The sequence below is a fragment of the Lagopus muta genome, chromosome 5 (genome assembly GCF_023343835.1).
Source record: "Lagopus muta isolate bLagMut1 chromosome 5, bLagMut1 primary, whole genome shotgun sequence".
NCBI classification, from domain to species: domain Eukaryota; kingdom Metazoa; phylum Chordata; class Aves; order Galliformes; family Phasianidae; genus Lagopus; species Lagopus muta.
The window spans coordinates 19,586,690-19,607,249 of NC_064437.1; the positions used below are offsets into that span (position 1 = coordinate 19,586,690).

At 38.7% G+C, this 20,560-nt stretch overlaps 1 long non-coding RNA gene across 1 annotated transcript in view; it reads right to left on the bottom strand.

Moving 5' to 3' along the window:
- Window positions 1–5,759, bottom strand: part of LOC125694116 (uncharacterized) — a 79,655-nt gene extending 73,896 nt beyond the window's left edge. Inside the window, exon 1 of the long non-coding RNA XR_007377398.1 lies at window positions 5,699–5,759. This is a non-coding gene — a long non-coding RNA (uncharacterized LOC125694116). The remainder of the gene's footprint in view (window positions 1–5,698) is intronic.
- Window positions 5,760–20,560: the final 14,801 nt, after the last annotated feature.

Genomic DNA, 20,560 nt, shown 5'->3' on the forward strand with positions numbered 1-20,560 from the left:
AAAAAGCCCAGCAAAGAGGAACAGGAGGGCTGGAATTGTCTAAGCTAGAGTTGCCCCAATACGGGTGTTACCACCACCTGGCCCAAGTCAGGGAACTGAACAAGCAGCATCCCCACCTGCCCCTGTGACAAGCAAACACCTGCCTCCACTACTTCACATTGCTGGGGTTTGCCATGGCTACGTTCCATACCACGTCCATGCCATAGCTACGTTCATGTTACCACATGAATCACAGGATCACCAAGGTTGGAAAAGACCTTCAAGATCATCCAATCCAACCATCCACCTATCACCAATAGTATTCACATGGGTAGGCTGAAGCTTCAGCTTTAGTACATGAGCATTCTATTTTAGCATGGTCTAGTGGTGTTACTTCAATGCTTCTTCCAATTTCACATCAGGATTCTTCCTTGGGAAAATATTGCATTTTCAATACAATTATTCTCTCCAGAAATAATTCAGTTTTGCCTAAAGGTCTCGCGTTATCCAGGCAGAACAACAGAGGAACAATTGCTTCAAAAGGAACATATCAAAATAGTTAGTAATTTAAACAAAATTTGAAACAGTAATTTAACTTTTGCTTGCTGATTCTGAAGAACTTGATTTTGAGACATGAAGTTTCTCCTCACTGACAGAGCAGTGTGTAGTTCTTGCTTTGACTTTTTTAATCCAAAAATTTTCTACAAGTTTTCCTTCAGAACTTCCTTCACAGAACTGTTGAACAAATCAACTTTCACTTTAATTTGAGCCTGAGGTTGCACTGAATTATAGTTATTTTCCCATGAAAGTAAGATTTTATTTCAGACTGATGTTGGGAGTAGGGATAGGGAATCATAAATTGTTGTCACATGAAATCAGGATACCACTGGCCTTCTGATTTTTTTTTCCATTTTCCTGCCATACGCATTCATCTGTGATTTTTACCTGAGCAGACTGCCTATTTTAGTGAGAATTATGCACACAGTTTATCCCGCAGTTCTAGACTAATGCAGCTCTTGTATTCAGCACTTCAAGGCACAGGTTTCCATGCTGTATCTAATTAGTTTAGGGAAATCAAGTGTAAGAATTAACAATGCTGCCCAAGGCTGGAGAGTAGCCACTTGCCCAGCCTGGCTGTGTCCCCTCTCATGGTCAGCATATACCTGGCAAAGCTGCTGTGTGCTCTATGGGAAGTCAGAGCTGCACACCATTCCTGCTGCACTCCAAGCTCCCTGAGGTTCGCTGACGCTCAAAGCAGAGGGGAGATCATGTAAACATCTCCTGAAAACTGTGCCACTGAGCCACCAGGAAATTCTGCTTGTTCCAGGAACAGGATCTGGAACAATAAGGTAACCTTGGAGCCTAGCCACAGCATTGCTATTTCATCACAAGCAGCAGGGAGGCCAGGGAAGGCCAGGCAGCTGGCACAAAAGATCACAGAAAAATCTCTCTTCAGGCTTCAGAAGGATACAGGAAGAGTGAAGACAGCACCAGTCTCATGGAACCTCTGAGATCATACTCACACGTAAACAGCCTGTACAGAGCACAGCTCTTGTACAGGCTGGGGATTGAGAGTCAGCACAGGAAGGCAGCCACCCCAGCCTCACAGCCATGCCCTGCTGTCAAAGCATCCCACAGAACATTCAAGCTACTATAGCCCAGACCAGAGGCAGGTGAAATGATTTCTGCCCATGGAGGCATCATCCTTTATTTTTTTGTACTGACTTCCAGAGCAACCAAAATTGAACTCTAGAAATCCAATTCATTTTGCATATAATTAAAGAAATCATATGCAAGACTGAAGAGTTGTGGCAATACACTCAGTATTTCCAACAACACTTACATTGGGGTGACCAGAAGCTCAGCATTGGGAAAAGTAAATCCGTTACATTCTAAAAGGAACTGCAGAAATCATTCTCCAGCTGTAAACTTGCATCTATTATTCAGGAGTGTTTGTTTTCATTATTGTTTCATTTATTGTAGATTTCTTGACATTCAGCCAACATCAAGCAGGTAACCTGAAGGGTAAGTTAAGTTTACATAAAAGAACAGTAACCTTCTTCCTTAGTCTGCATGAAACTGTAAATATTATGTTACTAAAACTTGTGTGTACTTAGTTTCTCTTTACAAAACAAAGCAGATAAAGCCTATAGAATTGGAAAATGCTTTCCAGCTTGTGTTTGTGATTTCCAAAATAGACTTTGTTTGCTTGTAATTTCTCTTTAAGATATATGGGCAACTACTAAACTGAATGAGGCATTTCAGATATATTTTATGCATTGAACCTAAGTCTGATAATCTAAAAATAAAAAATAAAAAAATGGTGCCTCACTTCAGGTACTCATACAGATGGAATAATAATAAAAGGAACCTGAAACTTAATTTAAATATTTGTAATGGTTTGTGGATTTCTCCTGTCAACACCTTTATGGAAGAAAAAGGAAAAATATTGTATGCAGGAATACTAAATCACAAACCATCCTAATCTGTGATGGAAAGCAAAACTGGGACTGGCTGAATGGTGTTTCGTATTGGCTTCTGAATCATTGATTCCTTTCGGCACTTTCTATCTAAAACACAATTAAGTTGTTCAATCTTTATCATCGTGTTACCTGCCAAGCTTTACATCGCCTGAATCGCACTGCTCTGTTTGGAAAGAATTAAAAATTATGTACTAGGAAGGGTGAAAGTGTTTGATGCTCAGGATTCAGAACAAGAGGCTGTTCTCATTCATTTATCAAGAACACATCATTGTTCCTTCTGCTGCGTGTAAGAATTCTCAAAAACAGTGGAAGTATCAAAAAACAAGTGCAGATCATGATTTTTTGCCCTTAAAATCTGCATCTGCTTGAGAAATTTCATTGCCATGGCATTACCCATCTGGTTGTTCTCGTGATCACCAGATTGTTATTAAGACATAAATTGTTATATGGGTGGTGGAGCAATTTTAGCACCTTTACTTTTTAGTTATCTTGCAGGTAAGTCAACAGGAGATTGTGGCAGTCAACAGGAGATTGTGGCCATGACTCTTCTAAATATTACTCAAAATCAAGTTACTCACATTCACAGCAGATGAAGTCATTGCTCACCAGCAGAGGTACACAGACAGTAACAAACAGACTCTAACAAAGAGCAGATCATCTAGATATAAAACACCAGCTGAGACTTATAGCATTTACTACTGTCCTGATCCTATTGCGCGAGTTGTGAGGAGTATTCTGCAAATCAATTTTAAGAAAAGAGCAGTATGCCTGAAAAATAACCAGAGAGAATAGTGGGCAGCAATAGGAAGTCTCTAGGCAACCTATACTGCAAGCATGCAGTTGGCTGGAGGGGCAGCTATCACAGATTTACTCCCACCGATAATTACAGAGGTGTAATGTGAAACAATAAGAATGCGTTTTTAATTGTTCATGATTAAAGAAGGAATCCAAGCAGCAGTATAAACAATAAAAGAGAAAAAAAAAAAAAGCTAACATTGCATTGAAGAAAGCGCTATTGCTAAAAGGCCAATAGAGAACAGTTAGACCAAAATTTGTGTTTTCCAACTATAACTGCACATCTAATAAAAGGCATTATCCTTTTGAAAACTTTGTCCATTCAAATCCTTAGACCGTTAGCACTACCTTCACAACACCATTATGTTCTTATGTATACACATAACAACTCATTATAAAGATCTGTATCAATAAGCAGATTGTTTAAGACATTCCTTAAAGTTCTTAGCATAGTAATGATTGTCACACTGTAGAAGAGGTGCAGTCAGTCTCATTTACTATGAATAATGATTTGTCTTTGTGAATTAAAATTTATGGCCACTTCAGAACAATGTGGAATTTTTGTTCCTGGTTGTTTTTTTTGTTGTTTTGTTTTTGAGTCAGAGCTGTAGAAGCTTCCTCTCACCCAGGATACACATAACTATTAAATACCTTTGTTTATTCATATCCAAAACAACAAGAACAGCACCTCAAGTGCAAGTTATTTGCTGTTCATATCCAGCCCAAGGAATGAAAGCAGCACCTTCTTAAACTGCAAACAGGTCCCACTTCTCAATTTATGAATACCTGCACAACCCCCAGAAGCCAAAGGCTTCTGGAAAAGAAGTGAGAGAATTCATAGGAGTGCTGCAGAGGCACATTTGAGAGCCTGACCAGCAGAACCTCTCTCTCTCTCCGTCTCAGTTTCCACAGCACAATAAGAACAACAGACACAGAGAGGATTTCGCTTCACTCCCAAATCTGTACAGAGAAGGGGGGAAATAGTAAGGGAACTGGAGACCAACTCCTCACCCCACAGCTGCAGCATTTTAAGGGACACTCACCTCTTTGACCTCATTAGCTAAGAAGAAGTGTAAAGGTCTGTCTTTTTTCAGTCAGCATGTCCATGTCCTTTAAGATATAGTTCTTTTAGACCTGCTGAATGCAGTTAACAAAAACAAAACAAATACCCCATTTTGAAGATTGCTTTCAGTAGTACCCACTCCAAAAAAAAAAAAAACACACCAAAAAAAAAAAAAAAAAGATAAAATTCAACACAAGGACTGAGTTATGTTTGCATGGCAAAACAAGAAATAGTACAGACTATTATAAGATGCTATGTTCTCCAAAACTGAGTATTTCCCCCCAATATTATTATTATTATTTTTTTAATGCTTCACTTTATCCTCCTTTCTGACCTGCTCCAGCAGTGCCTAGGACTTTGGAAAGACACAAGAGTTGCTCAGTCCATAATAATGAGGTACAGCCAGCTGATATTTGGAACCACCACTGGGGGAGGGTGGTGCACTCCACTGTGACACTGTTAATGCTGTGTTCGTTAGTACCACAGGTGACTCCTGCCCAGGAGCCAGAGGTGATCATGGACTGCAGAGCAACTATCAAGAGGAAGGATGATGGCCGTTAATACACATGCAACTTAAAAATAAAATAAAATAAAATCAGCTTAGCAAGGTTGGAAAATGCTGTTGTCAGGAGAAATTCATAAAATAAATCTTGTTGTAAAATATATCTTCCTGGGGTTCTCTTTTCATAGAAAGCTTTATTTTCTGAAAAATGATATTCAGCCTTGCAAGATATTTACAACTCTTACGAGCACAACAATTCCTGCTTTCCTTACTGTTTTGATGTTAGAACTTCAACACCTCCAAGTGTATCTTTATTATCAACCCCTGCTACAGTAAAGACTCAAGGGAAAAGGATGTTGGCTCACCTGTTTGCTCAAACCATTCATTACAACATACAGAGATCTTGGCTATATGCAAATTCTAACCACAATAAGTAGGAAGCTGGAGATATTTGTCATCGCTAAAATAAAATAATCTCAAAATTAAAGACTCTCATTCTTATATGCAGGTTACTCTGGAAGTAACATCTATTTCATTTATTTCCATGGAAACTATAAGACATGTTAAGAACACAATAACACTATCTGAAAGAGCAAATTCTCAGCTACAAAATGCTATCTTCAACACAGTCACCACCAGTAGCCACAAATTTTCACTAGGAGTAAACAAGAGTCCACATACTGCACAGATGGATGTGACCCACTGTCGCCACTGCTAAAATGCACCACTCACTACCTCATTATGCAATAGCCATTGTTCATTTTAGTAACAATTAGAAAGATCAACACAATGAAATGGTAATACAAGATAGGTAATGATAAAGGAACTAACCGAATAGAAAGATGCCAGAAGGAAAGGAAAAAAAGGACTACTCACCAATTTCCAAAGATCTAGGCTCACAGAAGAAAACTCCTCAAAGGGAACTCCAGAAAGAAATCCTTCCATAGTGGCAGTCAGCCCTTAAACAAAGTCTAAGAGAAGCGCAGACAGGCTCCACCTCTTCCTGTCATACAGCTGAATTGCCTTCACCTGCACTCCCAGAGCTGACTGGGTCTTTTCTCCACATGCTCAATCAGTGATTCAGGCCATGACTCAAAAATTACCATACAGATTTCCATAAACATTTAGCAAGTACCAAGGATGTCAGTGGGTGCTGTTTTTTCCACACAGAGAAATTCAATGACACACCTTTGCTGCATATACATTTCCATGTCAGACACCATTTTGTCAGACTGTCCCACTGCTACCACCTGTCACAGAGCAACAAAGTGTAATAGAATACTGGTGAGAAGATTCAACCTCTGCTGCCATACCAACATCTGCCTCTGATGTCATGGGCCAACATAATAAAATTGGAAGTATTACTTTTGGAGCAGCCCTTGTAATTTGCTTATTTAGAAACAGCTGAGGTGATTCTATTCTACAGACACAGCAAAGCCAATTAACATGGTCACTAGTTGTTCATTACTCAAACCTATGTCCTCCAATTTACACTACCCATATGCTGAGCTAATTTTGTATGGAACAAGATGCCAGAGAAAGGTGCCAACTCACTAATACATAAAAATTACACATGCTGTAGTGGTTCAGCTGACAGACAGGCCCTGTTCCAGCATGGAGCTCTCGACCATTCTGTCAAAAAATCTGCCCTGCCCATGTAAATCCTTTAAATCTTTTTCCAGGCTAAAATTGGATTTCAGCAATGAGGGGGCAGAAGGAGAAGGATTTTCCATGATAACTGATTCTGGTGGTGACTGTGCAGAACTGAATGGGAGGTATTGCAGAAATTAAAAGAGATCACTCTCTAACAGTTTGACGGGATGTGTGTGTAAACATGCATTTGTCACGGCACTAAGCCTCGGAAGACTTATTTCCACACCAATCTTCTACTTTGTGCCTCTGACCCAGGACATATAAAACAAGATAGCCACGTGACTAAGCCTAGACAACAGTGTTGCAGTCGTGCTGCTGAGGTTAGGGCCTAAAGGGAAGTCTAAGTCTTTCCAGGAGCTCAGGAGGAAAACATGCTCGTATTTTAAGACCCTTAGATGTTGTTTGTCAAGCACAGGGAAAACTGGCCAGCGTGAACTAGAACATGGAGGTTTTCATGGCTGATAAAGAAAGCAACGGTGAGATGTTTTTTGTAAGTAGAAAGGAATCTCTTTCCCCTGCCAAATACCTTGATGGCTTGTAGGCTTCCTTCTATCAAGGAAGGGGATGCAGCATTCACAGGGTGGCCAAGCCCAGCCCAGGTGAGTGTTTATTCTGCCCCAGCAGTACCCAGCCTGCTGTGGGACCAAATGGGGAGCAAGGAGTCTGCTGGTGTTCCACTCTCACCCAGCATAGGGCTTGAGGCTGCAATTGCTCCCAGCCTGCCTGCACTCCCAACAGGTTCCAGTCCCTCTTGCCTGCCCTCTATACAGCCCTCCCCGCAGACATGCCAGCACAGCCCAAGGGAAAGTTTGTTTCTGCCTACTACAGCAAAGATAGCCAACAACATTTAAATTTTCAAGGAAAGTAGAATATAGAGAGAAGTTTAAGGAAATAAAAGCTGGATTTTCTTTTCCCTTTACCTACTGAGGAAGACAAAGTGGTGGTACAGGGGCTACGTGAACTTCCCACCATGCAATACTGCTCATTACAGAGTAAAATCCAGCAGGGAACACCAATCAAGCAGAGTATTTGAGAGGCAGAAGCACCATCAGCACCCAAACAACAACTCACAGGGATGAGCCCAGGACTCTGCCAGGCTGGAATTCAGGTGCACAGCCTCCTTCATCTTCATTACCATATAACACAGCCACACTCGGTTGTAAAAGGAAGGTCCTCCTGCCGAGACAGATAGCAGATGCAAACATAACTGTCTACAGAAATTAGCAAGGCAAATAGATCAGCAGAATCTTATAGGCCTGTGACCGCTATTATATTTGGCTGTGGCAGCTTTCCTGGTGGATAGCAAATAAGTGAAGGGAAGAAAAAAATCTACTGCACCTTCCCTGTCAGTGAGCCATGTGCAACCCATACAGTAAATAGCTGAACTAATTCACAGCTGTCACATTTAAAAATGCCACTGAAGTGCAGAAAAGAACGCAGAAATTCAGAGCCGTGCATTGTCCCCGATCTGCAAGAATAATACTCCCAATCTTTGGTCCTCTTCTGGCAAAGGTCGCTGGGCTAATATGGCTGATACGTGTAACGCAGAAAGCCAACTGTCACAGCAGATGAAATGCATGTTTTCTTCCCAGCCTTGTAATGCAGATCAGTATGTTCTGTAGAAAAATGACAATTTCAAGTTTCCTTTTTATATCCAAATGAAAAGGTGCTGGTTCTCGTGATTTGCAGAGTCATATTCTCTTTATGCACAGGACAGTGAGGGCAGCTAGCTACATCGTGAGTCTTGCTCATTCACCTAGCACACTGCACACCAGACCTAGAGCATGTGGCAAGAGACTGTCCCTTTCCACATCAGACAAGGTGCCTATAGCAGCTCCAACATTCAGCTGTGTCTGCTAGGAGCAAGCTGAAAGCAACAAACTTTTACACCCATGTTGCTGAGCAAATTGACAAAAAAAAAATTCAAAAAAATCTGCTTGTTGCTAATTGAAAAGTGATAGAACTCTACTACAAAAAAAAAAAAAAAAGTATTTTTGCATCTTATATCCTTGTTAAAATGCAAATATCACCTGCTTTTATGCACACATGAAAATGTTGCATATATCTTGTATCCAATACAGGAATCTCACAGTTGCAGAACACCTATTTAAGAATACAGGAGTTTAAGAGCCTGCTGAAACCTTTTAAAAACATCACATACAACTCTTTGAAGCTTCAATCCCAGAGCCCTTCCTGAGAATAATGGTGAAGTTAAATCAATTTTACTCTGGGATTACTCTGCCCCTCCAAGTCTTTCCTTGGTCAGAAGTAATTTATTGGAAGATTACCTCCATTAGAAACAATTCTCCATCCTCCTTGAATGCATTTCCTTCCAAAGAGTTTACGCTAGACTTTCAGAAGCTAGTTAATCAAAAGGACATTTGAATTAATTTCTCTAATGTTCTTCAGAAAGTGCTGCCATTGCAGTCAGTCTTCTAAGGTGTATGGAGAGTCATCCATTCCATTATTCCTGTATTTATTACAGATGCAAATTCATTCTTCACCAGAGTTTTGCACATCATATTGCTTTTAATAATGTCTGTGAAGTTTGAATGGTAGGTGAGCTGTCTCATAAACAGCAACTGCTTTGAGTTTGTGTATTAAACTGATTTACAGTGGAGTGGCTGGAGTTCTCTTCTGCATAGCTATATAGGATAGTAAATATTACAATACGGGAAAGTATTTGTAAAGTATGCTAGCAGACAGGGCCAATGATGTTTTTATTAGCTCAGAAAACAGATCAATCTGGCCTTGTCAGAGCAGAGTAAAACGTGATTCTTCCAGTAGTAATACATGAAATCTCTGTTAGCCTATGATATAGAGTAAACAGAAAGAGTTTAAATACCAAGCTTTCTGTGCCAAGAAAACTGGTTCACAGAATATATAATTTAATCATATAAAAGGGTGGAGACATCTTCTTTATCTGTTTCAATTACATCTATTTCATACTCAAGAACAATAAAAAGTTAATAGAGTCCTTGGCCCGGGGGGAAAGAAAAACAAGGAAATGTTTGCAGTCTTCCTTTATATATTATTAAGCACATACAGAGTGATTGTCTATTTCTAGGTACTCCATGTGCCCTACTGCTGTTCTGCAGTCTGCTCTCCGGGCTGTACTGCCTCTGCTAGCTGGAGAGTTCCAGCACACTGTGCAGAGGGGACCTGTTCTGCCCAACAGGAATGAGCTCCCAGCCACCTGCCAAACCCAGAGCTTCCAACAAATCCTGGCTCCAACAAAAACTCCCAGACAATTCAAACTCTGCATCAGCCAAGAAAATAAAATGCTAACTAAAATACTGTGATAGTAAACAAACTGGATTTAGCTTCATTGTTTAAAAAATAAAGAAAGAAAGAAAGAAAAAAAAAAAAAAAAAATCGCCCCCCCTCCCCCAAAATAGCAGCAGATATAGAAAAGATGATAGAGAATGTAACTTCATATTTCCCACACAGAGGTAGAGATGGGTTCAATCAACTATGCACTGAAATAAGGAGCAATAGAACTGAGGATTTCCTCTTTACTTACATTTATTTTACTATTCTATGGTATAAGAAGTATCAGCATAGCATCTCTGGCATTTCAGATGCATGTTCTACCTGCCCTCCTCTCTCCCCACCCTCCAAATATGCTGTCATTTCCAAAAGGAAAAATTTTGATTAATGAGTTCTTCCTGCCAAAAAATAGTCTAGCAAGCAGCAGAATGAAAATAAGTTACATTATATGGAGCCCTTAACTACAGTCCTTCTGCACAAAAATATCCAATTAGTAGCAAGAGTTGCTAGCTTCTGAGTCATTAATGAATACTTCTGTATGCTGAATATTCATATCTTTTTGTTTATGACATTGCCTCCAAGCTTGACCCCTTGTCAACACATCAGAAGGATGAAAGCTTTAAATGAGGTATTAACAAATTCTTAAATAGCTTTTTTTAAACAGCTTGGAAAAACTATTGAACCATGACTGTTTGGTCAGAGACAAATATTGAAATTCCAACACATCATTTACTTGGTCCTTCAGTAGCTGAACATATAAATGCCACCTGTTTCACCATATATAATATTCCCTTACGAGAATGCAGGAATTATTGGTTATACAGGTCCTTGGCACGTAGTGAACTCTGTGGGCACAAGAAAGCTGCCCACATGGGGACCAGCAGGTACAGAGCGTAAAAAAGCCAGATTCCTTCTGTAAGGCTGCAGCAAGAGGAATTTGCTTTTAATTCACTTCAACTTAAAAAAGGCAGTATGGTTCCATCAGGTATATAGGTTAAAGATAAAATTAATTAGTATCTATTTTATCTTTCTACTCTTTTTACTAACCCTATAACTTTTTCACACTTATATACAATTTACAATTATTATATACAATTTTATTTTACTGTGAGACAGTTATCAAAGTTGGGCAAATTGCAATTTTTTCTTTAACTTCTAGTGGCTAATAATATTTGACTCTTGGACAATCTAGCAACACCACTTAGTATCGTGCTGGTTTGAAACAAGGGGTCTGAGTGATTTTTGCAAGCGAGGAAGCAGTTTCTTCCTGATTTTTAGCCTTCCTCTGCATAACCAGGATAAACCTTCCCTTCCTCAGGAAGGCTGCAGAACCACATGAGTCCAGCTCCTTGCCTTTCTGTCCAGAGCACCCTGCTACAAGCCATCTAGCCATAAACTGCAGCAAGAACACATGGATTGACATGCAGCACTTCTGCTTCTCTCTATTTTACTGGGGCAAGAAGTTCTGGCCATGGAAGAGAGGGCTTTCTGGAGAAGGGGCACTGGTCACAACAACCAGGGGACAACCCAAAAAAGATCTACAGTGAAAGGAGAGTTTGCTATGCATACATAATCTTAGCATCCAAAGTATTTTCTACTGCTTGGTTTTGGATGTGCTTAAAACCCCCAAATTACTATGGTATTGGTACACATCCAGTTTTAGCAGAGCTGGGCTGGTCATGGTATGATCCTAGCTTTGTCTTGGTGCTACACGCAATTCCTACCCAGCCCAGAAAATTTCCAGGTTTCCAAATTTAAGTTCCACTTTGTGGCCATTCCTGCGCACACACACTGCTGCTCCACTTCCCCTCTCTTTCAAGAGAAAGCGGAGCAGTAAGATTCAGATGCTTTCACCTGGCCTGGCTGCCTAATTCATGAATGCTGTTGAAAGAAATCTATTTCTAGTTATTTTGAGGTTTCCATAGGGTCATTAACAACTGTTTACAAGAGTGGATAGTGATAGGACAAGAGGAAATGGTTTTAAACTAAGACAGGGGAGGTTTAGGTTAGATATTAAGAGGAAGTTTTTCATTCAGAGGGTGGTGACGCACTGGAACAGGATGCTCAGGGAGGTTATGGATGCCCCATACCCTGAAGGCATTCAAGGCCAGGCTGGATGTAGCTCTGGGCAGCCGGCTCTACTGGCTGGCGACCCTGCACATGGCAGGAGGGTTGAAACTAAATGATCTTCGAGATCCTTTTCAATCCAGGCCATTCTATGATTCTGTGATTTTATGATTGTGTTACTACTGTTCCTTATGGAAGGTATGAGAAAAAGCAGTTTTTGTGGTACATTGCTCCTTTTAGATTTGAGAAGCCATGTAATGTAGAGGACGTTAAAAAAGAAGAATGTGCAGAAAACTATTTTAGGTTGGAGGAAATACTTTACAACGAGAGAACTAAAGAGCTCAGTCTGTTTATCTTAACAAGAAGAAGATTGAGCAGTGAGTAGATTACCACAGATAAGCACCTTTTGGAGAGAAAATACCAGATACCAAAAGGATCTTTAATCTAGCAAGGAAAGGTATAATAAGAAGCAAGAGCTGAAAGCACATTAAATCAAGCTAAAAATTAAGAACATACTGTTAACTACAAATTTGGTGAGTTACTGTACCTGATAATAGGTTGAGAGAAATTGAATTGTCTCGGACAAACAGCAGATTTGCATGGCCAACACTTTTTGGCCCTTCACTTGAATTTCAGAAGGGGGTGGAATACTGGAAAGTATTCCAGTTTAGGAAAGTGCATACTTCCTATTAAAATAAAACAACTTCACTAGCCTATGCTTGATTACTTTCTTCCACTTCTCTGAGAAAAGACATACTGTTAATTTTGTCAATTAATTTTGTTAATAGCAAAATCACTGAGGTATTTTAATGTACAGTTTTCTGTTTACTGTAGATTTCAGTTATGGCAATTGCTCTGAAGACTCAAAGGCTAGTTAGCATGCTCTCACTATATACTATAGGTTTCTTTAAAATGCACACATAGAATCATAGAATTGCTCAGAAAGGAATTGGAAAAGATCTTCAAGATCATAAAGTCCAACCACAACCATACTACCATACTACCCTAACTCTAATGCTACAATGCTATAATGAATAAATAGATCATCATAGAAACTGCTACTATTTCATTAGGAATTGCATTTAACTACACAAGGTACAATAAACTAAATTATCTTCAGTTTTTATAAAATAATCTAATAGACATAGTACTACTATGTTCACGTAAGTGAGGGTAAGACTTCACAAAGTAAAGCACAAGAAAGTCTAAATATTTACTGAAGAAACAAATTAAAGATCCACAATGTGATTATCCACCACTCTCCCATCAACCAAAATTTACTTCATATATTATCTACAGTTTTGCTCAGCAGACCTGCAAGAAAACAGCTCTGTATTTGAACACTGGTAAATCTCAATAAAGAAATGCATACATCAAAAATACAGTTTGAGTAGCTATATTAAGTGACAGCCAAGAAGCTTCAGGAAACATCGAAAATATTTGAATAGCATTGGAACTTGTTCATAGTGAGAAGTCAAATTGTGAGACTTACTATGAAATTTAATATCTCAGAGAAAATAAACCGCGTAGATGCTGACAATTATATACGCAGCATGAACCACCCTAAAGTGTTCAGGATTTTAAGATCTGTAGTAAATGCCCTTTATTAATCAGCTTAAATAGTAATTTAAAGTGCTTGTGGAACAAGAAATCCTTTGAGGTCACACAGGACTGGAGACTTACACTGACAGACTACATTAACTGCAAGAAAACAAGAAGAATGTGCGCCCCACTAGCACACCAAAAGATTAATCTGCAAAACAAGATCTAAAGTAATCAAGAATTCAGAAATTTAGGCAGAACTTTTCGGATGAACACATTTGACTAAATAGAAGATCTGTGCACAAGTGAATCTATGGCAGAGTACTGGGTATTCCAATTAGCAGGAAAAGGCTAAAGCAGAGCAGTCCGCATTCATGGCCACTCTTAGATGAGTGAAGAGCTCGGCTACAGCATATACTGGAGACAGCTCAAATTGTTTGCAATATTATCTCACATTTCACACACAAAAGAACATGAGATATTTAAGGAAAGCACAACGCAGAGTGCTGCTTCAGATATGGGCTCAGGCAGTGAAACAGGCACAGCATCAGGCACAGGAGTGGGGGGTGGTTCTATTCCACTGGCTTGATCCCAGATGACAAGATAGGGGAAAAGGTTGCACCAATGATAATTTAACCACAGGAAAAAAAAAGAAAAATCATTACCAGCTTTCAGATATAAAAAACATAGGTAAAAGTCTGGAATAGATTAATTTGAGGATTACTCAGTTAAATTCCATCTGTAGCTCTGCCTGTCATCTGAATTCCATAGGTTAGAAAATATCAGAAAAAAAAACAGAACCAAAAGAAAGAATTGTGGAGAAATTGCTTTTGGCTTATTAGATATGATGAGCAACTGCAGAAAGTGGATGGCCAAAGTCCAGACTGGAGAAGCTTCTAGGGACCAGAGAACAATTTAGACATGCTTCACAGGAGAACCGCTGACACAAAAGATGGGGAATAATCACGGCTGCAGAAAGTAGTATGACAAAAGGTTGTGAACCTGCAAGAGGAGGATTTTTGGCTGCACAATTTTTGCCTGAGACAGCAGTTGTTTAGGGAGCTCAGCTCCCAGGGACTGAAGTAAGTGTAGCCCTCACCAAGCAGGAGGTCAGCGTGGTGAGGATGGCCCTGGGACGCACAAGGTGGCAGTCCTGGATAGCCCTCTGCAGCCACCCCTTCCCTGATTTGTCATCTCTATTAGAGCATGGTGCTCCCAGGGAAAGCAAAATTTAAGCAGGCTATTGCTCATGTTGCTGTGGAGTTATTCGTTTACTATCACTGAGGTGACTTTCTAATCACCACCTGAACAGCTCTTTCTTATCAGACTACTGAACAGTTTTCTCCATCTCCTCTCAACTTTAATTTCATCTGGAAAAAAAAAAAAAAAAAAAAAAAAAAAAACCAACCCACAACTATAGTTTAAAATTTTTATATTCATTTCATGAACAGTTGTTCCTTGTCTATCTATACTTTTAATGTGTCACTGATGAGCAAGGCTGAGTCAGATTTACAATTAAGATATTTGGTCATGCAATTAATGATGAAATTATCTGAAGCATGTGTTAGTAGTGCAATTTTACTCCTATGCAAGCTGAGAGAAGTTCTACTTCTGATTTCAGTGACAGCAGCCAGCCTAATGGTGAGCAATTCAGACTTTTCTAACTTAGAGCCTTTTTAATGCCACGAATAGCATGCTGTATCCTTGGTAGCATATCTTTGAGGCTATCTGTTGGCATAGCTTAATTATCCACTATCAGTTTTCAATTACAAGTATATGAATTCTGACATGGCTGTTAAAAGCCTAACAAGTCTTTACTGAAAATGTATGAGCATTCCCTGGTGTTCTTATGAACAATTTTTTCCTTCATCAGAGGAAAATGTGACCTCTTTATTGGCATTAGGAGTGACAGTGTAGTTCATAAACTACCCTTGGTTGGGGTTGAAAAGTACTGTAATTATGTGACATATTTCCCTGGGGTGAAAAAAAAAAAACCAAAAAACAAAAAGCAAACAGATTCTGCTTAGTGAGACAGTTCAACACTCAAGAACTAGAAGGCTAAAGATATTTTAAGTCAAATAAAGCCTACAGTAATAAAGTGCAGTCTAGTATATACAGAGAGAACTCATTATCTTAAGTACAAAAACAGAAGTAGAAAAAGGATTCTGACTTACACTACTATTTTCTCTAAGTTTGATTACTATACTTTCCCTGCAAGTATGGTGGCAACGAGACCTTTAGTATTCTACTAAATACTTATAGTAGTATAAGTATTATATACTTATAGTAAGTCTTGTCTCTGACCTCATGTCTGAAGTTCACAAACAGTCCTCCTGTTCCTAAAAATTTTCTGCTTAATTACCATTAGAAAAATGGTATTGGAAGCAATAGTATCTGGAGAAGACTATGGAGAAAGCTGTTCTTCTAGAGAAAAGAATTCCTAAGTTTATTACTTTCAGCAAGATTCTATTTTAAAATCTCCAAATGGTAAACTCACAAAAATACACAGTGAAAACAGTCACACTGTTAACTACTCTCAAATGCAGTATGATTATAACAAAACTTGCAAATGCTCCCATAATCAGCAAAGCCATATGATTAAACGAGGAAGAAGAGAGTCTTTGAAATCTTCTGCTTCTATTTCTAAATATTTAAAAAATGCAGTTTTAATGTTGCAAATTACATTCCTTTATGTTGCTATTTCCCTGCGTTGGATGCTGTGACAGCAGTCTGAATATCATACCATATGACTTCTAACCAGCAAAATCTATTCTCAACAGAAATTACGTTCCACTTATTCCAAATATTCTGAGGACATCAAACATATTTGTATAAATATGCTGTACTGTAATTGAGAGAGTTGTTAGTACTCAGAATTCAGACAGCATTTTTACAGCTTCAAGGTGCTATACAAACACTCAGCTGATTTATTAATTAAATTTTCTAACTAGGGACATAACCTAGATTTAGTTAGAAGAAAGCTATGCGCGTAAGAAGGCTGGGTAAATAGGTTTATCATGTGTACATAAAAGACCATACCAAGTTTTCATAGGAAGCCTTCTCCATTAAAAAAAAAAAAAAAAAAAGCAAATTTTATTAAAGGATGTTCAACTACTACCGTCTTTTCTTTCATTTTTCCCAAATGCTGGGAAGTGGCTGGTTAGTCCCTATGAGAATCCACGGTCTTACCCAGTTCTCCTCCTTGGTGACCAAAATAAGACTCCCACTAGTTTCGACAGACATACAGCTCAGCCTTTGAGGCGTGGAAAGCTTCTAACCCCTGGTGGACAAACAAATGTGCAGCTGTACTGGTCAGTTTGGACCACCAGGCAGATTTTCAGAGATAGTTGGAACTTGGTTCTCCTAAAGAAGCAAAGGTTCTTTCCACTGAATTCAGTCAGACATGGGTAACTATTTTAGAAAATTTCTACCTGTCATTCCTGTCCTTCCCTACTTCATAAACCTGTGAACCAGTAGCCTCAATATTACTGGTCTGTCTTCTGTATTTTATTGCCATACTGGGGGATATTTTCAGACTCAGTAAGGAGTTACGACCTAGATTTACAAAAATATTTAGGTCTGTAATTCCTGTTCACTACTTAACATCAGTGACATAGAGAGCCTCATTGCCCACATCCAGCGGGGTTTTTGCTATAAACCATTTATCGTGCAGATGAATTTTGCCCAAGCTCCTGAACTGATTCAAGTCAAACACTTTAAAACTAAAATCATCTGTCTTCTATGGGTTTATGGACAATGCAGGAGAGTAAAAGTCTCTCATCTGATATAGATGATATACAGACGATATAGATCTGATAAAGATGATATATATCATCTACTTCTTATTCTTCTTTCTTTGGCACATAGTAAACTGAACCTTGGCAGTAGAAATACTTTGGGGAAATAAAGATAATTAAGAAATATAAAACATGTCACTTTTCTTGAACCCAGTTGGAATCTTGGTTTTGTGTCTATCTTGTAGGATTATAAGTGTAGCTTTAAGTCTGTATTCTCATAATTTTACATAATTGACCATTTGCAACCTTCTATAATCTAAAATATCTAATAGCTATGCACAGAAACTGAGCCCTTTCCATAATATTTATAAATATTTCATATGAACTGGAGTTAATACAATTTATTTATAATGCATGGGAGTCTGCAGTAGGTTTATAAAAATAATGGGTGTTAACATGCAGTCATGATTTAATAATCAGAAACTAATTTCCAAAATACATACAGGGAGTGGCTGGTTCCAGTAATCAGTAATAGTACTGAGGTGCAGATATAGATGAATGACTAAGGGATGGTTAATAAAACTTACAGAGTGGAGCAAACATGGCATTAACAAGAACTTCATTCAACCTTCACCCAACCTGTCCCTTATTCCTTTCAGTTTCTGCTAGGACAAAATTAAAATAACTTTCCCAGAAATCCACAGGCTGGTGGATAAATACCCTTCTCCTGTTGACAACCGCCATGGTGGAAGATGACATAAGTATATGATGTCACCATGGTGCAATAACACCATGCTAGGACTTCTGCCTTCTCAGGAAGCAGCCCAGGGGCCATCAAGTTGCAAGAGCCATTAAACATCTATTAACTAATTGATTCAAAATTGTTAAATGGAAAGAAACGCTCCTTATCTGTTCCACAGCAAATGCCTCTCTCTCTTATCTGATACACTGACATGGCTTAAGCAATTCCCATAACATTTTAGAGATCTACTTTGCAGATGGAAGAGAAGAAACCTATCTGCAGGAGAAACCAGAGGAAGTTTCCACAGTGACTTAAGAACATTAATGCAACCGAAATGGACCTTCTGGTTTTCATTTACTGTGAATAAAAGAGTGCAAAAATAAGCAAATGCATGCACCTGATGATGATATTAAGACTACAGCTGCAGCGAGACAGTCCCGTGCAGGCTATCCTGTACAGCACCACAGGAAAGGAACAGACCTTCTACATTAATCTTGCTTTACGCACCTTGATTCATTTCTCATACTCGTTATGAAAGCATGAAAGTTAGTGTATGAAAGTGAAAAGCAAGGATTGTTCATATTAATAGATGCTAATTCCTGCATTTGGAAAGGGAGATACAACTTTAACAGCTACATTTATCCCTCAAAAGCATTATTTCAGTCATGCACATGCTTCTTCTTTGCAGTTCCAGCCACACATTGCTTATTATTCATTACAAAACTAACCACACTGTCTGTGCAGACCACTGACAAAACGACTTCAGATTTCTTCACAGTTTTTGCACTGCTCAGCATCAATAAACTATGAAGTGTATTAGAAAACAATGCTTCGAATGGCTTCATTTTAAAATACATTTCAGGTTATCCATTTGAGAAATGGTTACCTTTTGAACTCTAAGATTGCTGGGCTGAGCAAAACAGGCTTAAAAAAAAAAACAAAAAAAACTCAAATCCCCATTTTAATAAAAAATTAAGAATATGGATGAAGTAAGCATGTATTTCAGGACAGCTGGACCAAGTTTCTCAGGAGTAAATGGGTGCTCAGGCAATGACTTGCGACTTCACACAACTCTGAATAATGCAATTCTTCATTGTAGAAGACTTTGTATTTTCTGTTTGGTAAGATATCTTGCATATTTATTTACAACAGAGTATAATTACAAAGACAAAAGAAGCCTTAAGAACTAACATGAGATTATTCCCCCAAGTATTGTTACCTACAAGTTTCAGCATCTGCAGTTATAAGCTGTACGGCCTCAACACTCTTAAGAGTGTTTAGCACATTCTTCCTTCTGGCTCCTGATCTCCTCTCAATCTTTTTGCCTCCTGTTGGTGTGTTGTTCCAGAAGGGTCACCTTAGTTTCCAACCAGAGCAGCATGTTTTTAGCTCCTGTAAAAATATCATTTTGATCTGTCCCACTACATATCTGCAAATATAAAATAATTTATTTCTGATGCTATAAAGAGCACATTAAAAAAAATCATTGCAATATATATTAGTTAAGCCCAGAATGTTTCTCATCCTGGGTGTAGATCAGATAAGACTATGAAAAAAGAGTACAACTACTTCAGTTCATGTTCTTACTTACATTGGCCAAGCTATTTGTGCCCTACTGCTTCAATAACCAACAGTATGTTCCTCATTATAATTTTAACCACCATTTTTCTGTTTATTTAGAGGGGCATTGCAGTTCGGGCAGTCAGGAGAATACACATGGTCAAAGCTTAAAGTTATAGCTGATGTCAATTCTGGTCCAAGTTAAATGCTGGCCAAGACTAGAAACAGTGGCCATAATACCTGGCATGACAACATGTCAAAGCAGGTTTTTCCATGTTTCAGTCTTTGTTATCCTAGCCCCATATCTGAAAACAAAGCTGCAGAAATCAGAGTGGAACAATAGTGGAATAAGGTTCAAGTGGTCACCAAATTCCAGGCAATGTTCACAATGTTCACAAGTTCCAGATCTGGCCTATGCATACATTGAAATCAGTTACAGGTTTAGCATCATCTACAAATGGATGCTAGATGCATCTTCTTGGCATTTAACTTGTGGTTTCAGAAAATTTCCTTGGTAAATTTTTCTCTGTGCTTGTGTATAAGTTAAAAAAAAAATTGATTTTATTAAACTATTTGCCTTTTGAAGATCCTTCACTCTCTTTCCCAAAAGACAGACAGCATTCATTGCCCATCCTTCTGCTCTTAACAAACCCTGTACAGCTTGGTCCAGTTTTACTTTTTTACAGATATGTAATTACCTGTCTGTCTCAAGCAGTCCATGTCAAGCTCTATTTTATAAATGTAACCTCCAGGTTCTCATTTTTGCCCTCAATAAATAAGCATAAAGTCATTACACAGTATCTCAGATCCTGAAATCATTCCTTGAACCCCTGACAATATTTGAACACAGAGGAGTAGTGGGCTCACATGTGCCTCTTCCCATCAGTATCAAGGCTACAAGAATATGTGATGCCAAATATGAGTCAAAACATCTTTTGCAATAAAAGGTCAGGAAAGCAGGGAATAAATGGTTAGGAAAAAAAACCACTGTACCACAGAAACCTTACTCTTAAATTCCCTGGAGAATGAGAGATGTCTTAAAAACAAGCAAAATAATCTCAATCTCAGCTGTCCCAGCTCACAGGTGCTATGTGGGTCCATGTGTCAAATGGGTGAGTCCTCCTCGTGCCTCCCATAACCTGCAGGATCTAGTTCATGCCAACTCCT